Genomic DNA, 9,562 nt, shown 5'->3' with positions numbered 1-9,562 from the left:
TTTTTGAGGTAAACCTCCACTGGTCTGCTTTATGGGGTCCCTAAAAGCCCCATGAGTAATCAATTAAGTCTTGCAAGTTTTCTTACGCTTATTATTATTATTTATTGGCAGTCTTCTTGATATTAATTTATTAAAATATAAAAATACTATTTTTACTGTTGATAAGATGTTAAGCTATATTTGTTTAACTATTTATTATTGTTTCAAGCTATTTTCTCTTAGAAGATAGTCAGAAACTAGCGGGTTTTTTTTAATTTTAATGTTTCTTTCAACTTTTTAGTAAAAGCAAGACAATAATCAATTTTACTTTAAAAAATATTTGTTTAAGCAATGTATCAATGTTTGTAAAAGTATATTCTCAGAATGATTAGTCCAATCGGCACTAACATCTCCAAGTGGATTAGGATTATTTTGATATTTTCGGATCCCAGTTAGTCTTATTCAATTTTTGTTTTTTAACAATTTAATTATTTATCAACAAAAAATGTCAACCATTATTTTTAGCCTCTGTGAGCTAAAAAAATGTTTTTTCTTTTGCACTTTCTTCATACGATAAAGCTATTTTGTTAAAAATGGTATTATTTTGTTAAGAATTCAACTACTCTTTTAAATACTTCTTTGTGGTCGGAAATTCTACTTGCTATAGAGAAAGTCATTAGAAATTTTTAAAAAATGCAGAATAAATATGAAATACCTGTATGGCGACGGATTATTAAAACTTGGAGGGGGGGGGGGGGGATATCCTAAAATTGTTTTGAAACAAGTAATTTGTTAAATAAGTGGAATTTCCACGCCCAGGCTTCTTTTATTTTTATGTCATGTTTATCTTATTTATAAATATTTTTAAAAAGCTGGAAAACAGATTTAGTCTCATCGAAAATTCACTCAAGGTAGACGGTTTATATTTACTTTTCTAATTTTATTTTATTGTATTTTTCGTATTCCTTGACAAAGATTTCGTATTTTAGATTATTCAACTTCTAAGCTTCTTAAATTATTCAATTTTTAAAAATTATTTTGTTAAGTTCTTTGAACACGTATTGAAAATTTTAGAAACTCATTTTTTAATATTTAATATTCTATACTCCTTTCAAAAAAGTTTTCTTTTTAATTTTATATTTTTCCAGATTAATCTTGAAAACACTTATTTTAAAGAAGCCTAGAAAAGGAGTTATTCTTACAGAAAATTTTTTTTCTGAGAGGGGAAGTGAAGGAGAGAGAAGTGAAGTATGGGGTGGGTGAATGAAGGTGGAGAACAAGGGTAGGGGAATCGATAACACTTAACCTTCCTCTCACTTCCCGACGCATTCCCCACTCCTTCCACTATTTCCCCTCCCCACAAAAACTGCCCCTCCCTCATTTCTCCCCATTTTTTCTCCCCTCACTTCCCCTTACTAAACCTTCCCTCATTTTCCAATATTTCCCCTCGCCACAACTCACTTCCCCTTAATTTCCCCCACTTCCCTACCTTTAAAAAATTAACGCGGGCGAAAGAACGGACACCTGACCGAAAACATAAGGGTTTTAGCCCGGGACTACAAAACTAAACATCCATGAAAATATAAAAATGACTTCTAAAAAATTGTATGGAAAAGGCCTTTCAAAGGATCTTACTAATATCCATTAATTTCATATTTGATAAAAATAGAAGACATTTCTCCATAGGACTTGGATCAACTATCACATATAGTTTCTTTTGAAAGGGTTCATTTGCTATATTTTGAAAATCTGCATGTGGTCCAATTCGAAGCAATTTTTCAAACTTTTTAATACCTAATCTCAATACCTACCGTCTGTCCATATTGCTGACCCTCTGTAGGCTGAGGACACAATAACCTTTAAAACAAATTTTTCATAAAAATTTCTTTTGGTATCATTTTTCTTGTCCAAAAATACCGTTCAAGTTTGTTAGCCAGCGAGTTTACAGGAAGTTCTACAAACTCCTCTTTGACCGCTTTTTGATCGTGCTAAAGGTTTGGGTCTTTGATGTGGAAAATGTCATAAAAAAAATAAAAAAGATGAACTTTCAAATTTCCAATTCAAAAAAGACAAATTTTCAACAATGTTGAATTTTTGAACAGACCAAAAAAATTGTTATTGAACAAAACAGTTAAATTTTTCACGACGTAGTTCAGTTTTCTACCTAGAAAGATAAATTACCAACCACAAAATTAATTATCGACTAAAAACAAAAAATTTCAAATTTCAAGAAAACGGATGAATTTTTAACAAAATAGTGGAATTTTCTATATAAAATAATAAATTTTCCTCTAAGAACTTCTAAGTAACTATTAAAAATAAAAATTTATAATCGAAGCGATGAATTTTTGACTAAAATAATTCATGTTGATCAAGAGAATTAATTTTTAACGAAGTACCAACCAAGAAGATTAGTCCGTATAAAAAAGATTACGAAATATCCTGAATACAAATATCTTTGTGATATTTTAAAAATCCTAGTTAGTTTATTTAAAACAATTTTTCTAACCGATTTTCCACTTCTCTTCTAAAATTATTGTTAAAATATAAGATTTTTTAAGCGGAAAATATCCAAGACTTTTTATTTGTTATTAAAAAAGCGCGTCAAGTCCAACCAGTCTCACGATTTACTAAAATGAAAATTGCAGAACCTATACCTCCTATTAAAGATATTATTTATCGTTCATAAAATCTCTTACAATATTTTTTCTATCAATTGCTATAAACAAAAACCTTCAATAACCAGAATTAATTTTTTGAACTTTTTATTAATCTTCGACACACGATAAAACTTCTTACTCTCAGGACATTTTTTCGTATCCAAACCATTAGTTATTTATAGACTTTTAGAAAATATATTTTTCATACATAAATGCTTTCTTGAATAACTGCAATTTTCTATAGAAAAGTACAAACATGTACAACAATATTTTTTTTTTATTTTTCCCATTGTTATAACCGTTTTTAATTACTATTTACTGTCCAAAATAAGTATATATTTTTTCACAAAGCAATTAGTTGTTTTCCACTATCAAATTAGGAAATATTTTAACCAATCAAAATTCTAATTTCTTTTGCTAATGAAATCTGTAAAATTGTACAAGTGATTAGTTAGTTTCTAACCATTATTTTTATTCATAGATGCAATAAAGTACGTTTTTCGTAAGAAAAAATTCTATAAAATAAAAATAAACTTCTTAAATGTTCAAGTTCACCACTGCACAAGGCAAGTATTTTTTAAAGTTTGCTCAATAACTGCAATGTTCCATAAAAAATTACAAAATGTGCAAAAAAAAATCTTGATAATCGAAAAAAGAACTCTCTGATCAAAAATAGAATAGGATTCCTTGAATGTGTATAATTAACTTCACGAACATTGTTTTGTTCTCATTTTAAGACTGTGAAAAATTATTCTTTTCCTTAACCTTATTTAAAAAATTAGATGACAATTTTTTTTAAAATAGAAACAAGATGCCACGTTCTCAATTTCATAATATGACTTACTTCTTATTTTATATAGTTAAAATTTGGAAATATTTCAGGTCAGTCACACCAGCCCCCCCCCCCCCATCTTAATTTTCGGGTTTTCTAAAGCCCTCTGAATTGCACCCCAAATGGACTCAAATACGCCACCCACAACAATTTTCGCGGCACAAAATTGTAGGAGTTATATCAGATGTTATGCGCGGGGGGGGGGGGCACTTTACCCCCCATTTGAAAAATCTAAATTTAAATCGCATGATCTTGGAGATCTTCAAATGCACTCATATGCGTCACCACCTAAAAAATTGCGCTAGATGATTAATAAAGCTAACATATTTTCGAGGGGGGCCAGTGTTACGATGGTGTTAAATTCTTAAAAGTGATATGCAATATAAAATTATGGAAATGGATTCATTCGTCTTCAAATTTGCTCATATGCCCCATAAATTAAAAGAAATTTAATTGCTGGAGATATGGAGGTTACAAAATTTTACAAAGTGCTGACCATCAAAATAAAAAATTTGCAATCCGTACTGATGAAGCGACTTTCCTATGGGGGTTCGAATGCGCTCATATGCACTTGTTACCGATCAACTATCTAATGATATCGCCAAATAAACTAAATGGCACCATAACATTTTATGAGGGGCTTTCCGTATAAAATTTCAAATATTTTTGTTATTTTTTTAGAAATATGATTAGATAGTGGATCCTAACAAGTGGTAATAAAGGGTTTGATTATGGTTCTTTGTTCATTTTGAAAGTGGTGCATATGAACGCATGTGCAACCCTATCCAAAGAGACCTTTATACATTTTTATATTGCAATTTAAGCTGTTTGGAGATTTCATTGGATAGTGGATCGTAACAAGTGGTATGAGGGGATTGATTATGGTTTTTTATCAATTTCGAAAGTAGCGCATATGAGCGCATTTGAAATCATATACGAAGAGATAATTCTAAATTTTTATACTGCAGTTTAATTTATTTGTAGATATCATCGGGCTTTTAATCGGTAACAAATGGTAATGAGGGGGTTGGTTATGGTTTTTTGTTAATTTTGAAAGTAGCGTATATTATTGAATTTGATATCCTCACTTCACTTCATCTATGCCGATTGAAAACTTTTTATTTTGTTGGCCATCACTTGATAAAATTTTGTTACCTCCATATCTTGGGCAATTTTCAGAATTTTCCAAAAAGATTTATGGCGTATATGAGTGCATTTTAAAACGAATGAATCCATGCCGTCGACTTTATATTGCACATTACTGTTGAGGATTTAACACCTGTATTACACTATCCCTGTCCTCCAAAACATTATATCTTTGTTAATTAGCTAGCGCAAATTTTTTAGTTGTGGCGCATTTGAGCGCATTTGAAGTTATGAAAGATACGTATGATGAATTTGAAAAAATGTTATTAGTTTAGAAAAATGACGCCCCCCGTCCATTTTGATAGCTGATAACTCAGTTATTAATGCGGCGGAAAATTTTTTCTTTATAGCGCAGATGAGCGCATTTATATCCCTATATCAATCTCCCTTCATCAATAAGGATTGTAAACTTTTTGTTTGGTTGGTCATCACTTCGTAAAATTTTGTTATCTCTATATCTTGGGAAATTTTCAAGGTTGTAAAATAAATTTAATAGTGCATATGAGTGCATTTGAAACCCCATAGGAAACTCCATTTCTTAATGCGGATTGCAAACTATTTATTTTGTTGGTCATCATTTCGTGAAACTTTGTTACCTATACATCTTAAGCAATTTTCAAGATTTTTCAAAAGATTTAATGACGCATATGAGCGCATTCGAAACCCCATATGAAAGTCATTTTATCAATGCGGATTGCAAACCTTTTTTTTTTGTTGGTCATCACTTCGTCAAATTTTGTTACCTCCATATCTTGGGCAATTTTCAAAATTTTCAAACCAAATATTTCGACTAATGTAATAAGTAATTTTTTACTAATCTATGATGGATCACATATCACTTATGGAATCTCTGACATTTCACTAGAAATTAAGTTGACAACCTGGCTTCTGCTCAAATGGAAATTCATATTGAATTCAATATAAATCGCTTAAGATCTGAAATTGAAATGTTTTGCATTTTGAACAAAATTAATGAATTTTCAACGAAAAAAGATTAACTTATTACCCGAAGAGATGAACTGTTAACGAAATAGTTAAGTTTTCAAGCTATAAAGGCAAGTTTCGTTGAAAACCGTAAACTTTTAAACAAGAAAAGATGTATTTTCATCTAAATAGGACATCTTGTGATAAACTAAAAAATTCTTCCATCCCAAACTATTGAATTTATCAAAACTAATTGAAAATTAAAAAAATGATTATAAAATTGTAGAAATTCCAGACAAAAGGACAAACTTTTCCGAATAAAGTAAAATTTTCAACCGAGAATTTTCATACCAAAAAAGACAAATTTTCAATTTAATAAAGATAGCCTATCAATAGAAACAGACGAATCGTCCATAAACAGTTGAATTTTCGAGCAAAGAAGATGACTTTTTAACCCAATTTACTAAGCGTATCTAAATTTGTTTTGAAAATTATAATAATCTTCTACAAACCACTACTTGGAATGCTTTTAGGGCTTTTAGATTCGTTCAAATTCTTTCAAATTGAATCAAATCTTCTACATTCCTAGGAATTTCTTATACTCTTCGAAAATTCTTAACTCCGTCTACATTTCTTGAATGCACTGAAATATCATGGATTTCTTGCATTATTTTGAAGTTATTAAGAAATTTAAGGAATTTACGCAATTTATGGAATCACTTGAATTTTGTTTTAAGGAATTTGAAGGAGTTCAAACAATTTCGCAGCATGTAAGAAATTTAGATAAAATAATAAAATCAATGAAATAACAATTAATAATAAAATAAGCGATCCAAGCAATATCAAGAATAAAGAAGATTTCATAGAATTGAAAGAACTCAAAATAATTCAACGGAATTCAATATGAATTCAAAGAAATATAAGAAAATTCGAACGAATTCAAATGAATACAACGGTCTCTGACCACCCCAAGCTCTCAAGTTTTGTGCAAATCAAATAATTTTTTAAAAGACCCGATCACCATTTTTGATCCAGCATTTTAAATATTCAAATTTGTATTTTGAATTTGAAATTAGGGACCACAAAACTCTCCAAGTATCAAGTTTTTGTAAATCAAATTAAAGCCCGAAATTTTCAGGTAGCGAAACCTTTTCGAGAAATCAAAATTTTCGGGTACCTGAACTTTCTCGAGAAATCAAACCTGCTCGAGCATCCAAAGTTTTCAGGTACCCGAACCTCTTCGAGAACTCACAAATTTTTCGAGCTGTTGAAACAACTCGGCCCGTCTCGAGCTTGGCTCGACTCGAAAATGATGAAGCCCGGCTCGCCTTGAATCAAAGTGTTAAAAGCTCGACTCGGCATGGTTGAGAATCAGGCTTTGAGGTTTTTTGCCCACCCCTGGAAATTTCAAAGAAAACCGCAAACTTGTAGAAGTATTCTAATAATAAATTGTTTGAAGAGTTATTTTTGCTAACTTTGATTTATTCTTACCTGAATTAGTGAAAATTTCCAAAAAATTTAGAAATTTGAGAAAACACGAATATTTCTTGCATTAAAAATAATTCCATTTCAATTAAAAAATTTTTCATGCAATAGATATTGGCATAAATAAGTTCATACAGTTTTTCTTCTTGTTATTCAATAGAGGAATCTTCGGACAGTGGTTAAGAGCATTATCAAAAAACATTTAATTCATAGTACATTCTCGCACCATTTTGTTTAAGGGCTATGTAGAGCTTGCGTTTCAAGAGGCTCTACTGCCTCATACCATGGTGCTTTCGAAGAAAACATCATACATCACACACATGGGTTTACACGTCTCTGCATGAAATTATATGTTCGTAATGGCGGCCAGAAACAGCATGGCCTCCCCATGTTAAGACGTGCCTATCCCCTACTTGAGATGTAATATACTAATATTTCAGTTATATTTTGACAATGATTGAAATTATCTGATGCTATCGAAAAGCAGCTTGCGTTTTGTGTGTGTGTGTGTGTGTGTGTGTGTGTGTGATTAAGAATGAGATGGTAGTTCGAACACGCTGGAATAATATTAGGCAAATAGGGTCAAAAGAGATTCTTATGCACAATCCAAGGCCTAAGATGGAAAATAATAATGAATAATAAGTGGAAAAATAAGAATTATTTACATACTATTTACAATGCTACTCACCTTACTTTACTTAAGGTAAAATAGTCCCTTTAATGCGTATGCGATTGATAATAAAAACGAAATGGGTAGAAAGTTTGTTTATTAATATTCTCACGTTTCGGTTATCACTGCATGCCTTTTTTGGGCAAATCTAAATAAATAATATATAAATAACTATACTTTCTAGCATATAATTACAAACAAAGGCCATAGCCGGGTAAGCATGGGTGGTCTGCCTTTAAAGATATTTCGTTCATATTTATATGGTAAGTTGGTCCCATTATGAGACTAATTTATCCCAAGTGCCAACTTCAAAAAAGATTTTTTACACAAGTTATAAGATTTTTTCGAAAAATCAAAAATGTCAATTTTCTAGAAAATGGCTTGATAAATGTTAATGGTTTTAATTTATATTATACAAGGTATCACAGCAGTTATAAAAAAATCAAGAGTCAATTCTGGCAAATAGAAATAGGAAAAACAAATTTTTTGAATTTTAAAAAATAAAATTTTTAATGAAAACTTTTTTGCACCGCCGTAATTATCTTCTTAAAAAGTGGCCCTCGACCTTAGTAACAACATATATTTTCCCCAGAATGATCCCAATGGTGCTTCACAGTGAAAAAAAAAAATTGTGTTGTTGGCCCCTAAAAAGCATACTATTCCTTTGAAACGAGGGGTCTTCTTGATTTTAACTCATGGATTTCTTAAATTAGCATCAGTTGTAATTATAGATATGACATTGCTTATAGATATGATATATGACCCATGCTTACCCGGCTATGGCCTTTGTTTAAAAAACAGTAAAAAAAATAAAATAAAAATACCTGTGTCTTTTTTTTCGATTCCAATTTTTAAGCACTTTGTTTGGAAATTTACTTTAATTTTATAAAACTTTGAAATTAAATTATGATTTAAATTATACACATTAAACATTTGCATACAATTTTTCTGTCAGAGCCAAAACATTGTTTCCACACTCACTTAAGAACGTACGTTTTTCCTTAAGAGTAACCAATCTTCTATTGGTGTTAATCCAATTTTCGATGTGTTTCTGATTTATCTTAGATTATTTTTAATTCTGGCTATTTGTTATTATTTGTAAGAAACGAATGTTATTTAAATATTACTTATTTAGATTCGCTGGACAAGGCACGCAGTGATAGTCGGAACATCAAAATATTAACTAACAAACTTTCTACTAATGTCCTTCTTATTCTTTTGATTTAATGAAGATCGTAAGACCTAAACAATTCTGAATCGTATATAATCTGATACCTCAGTTTCAGGTTATTTCTGAAGAAGTAAACTGCAATGTTCACGAAGCGTCGGTAAAATTCGTAGTTTTGTAAACAATTGGAATCGCAAATATCTATTTTTATGAAAAGTAATAATCGTGAAAGCATTAAATCTATTATAATTATAAAAAACATTTCTGTGTTGAAATGTCATCACAGGCTTATACTGCCCGACATGGCGAAGGCATTTTTGGTTACAGTTGGATTTTTATTTGATCATTTTGCACGGGGCTGTACCGGTATATATCATCAGTCACGGACGCATTTTTATAATGCAATCAAGAGATCTGATGAGAGCAGTCTGTACAGACATATTGGACAAAGCCTGGTTTTTACACCATCATTGACGTACTGGGTTGCAGTCAAGTACACGATGGTGGGACCTACAGCTTAAGGTGAAAAATGCAAGAGTCGAAAGAAAATTACGTTTAAGTACAAAGCTTAATAATAAAAGATGTACAAAAATATATTTCAACAATCAATTCCAACGGCATCAGCCGGTAACGTTGTACACGAAAATACGAACGCTCTAGAGCCTCGTCTAGTGGCCGCCAGGTTTCGTATTTTCGTG

This window comes from Belonocnema kinseyi, chromosome 10, assembly GCF_010883055.1.
Source record: "Belonocnema kinseyi isolate 2016_QV_RU_SX_M_011 chromosome 10, B_treatae_v1, whole genome shotgun sequence".
Lineage (NCBI taxonomy): Eukaryota > Metazoa > Arthropoda > Insecta > Hymenoptera > Cynipidae > Belonocnema > Belonocnema kinseyi.
Note: the sequence above shows the minus strand (reverse complement) of the source record.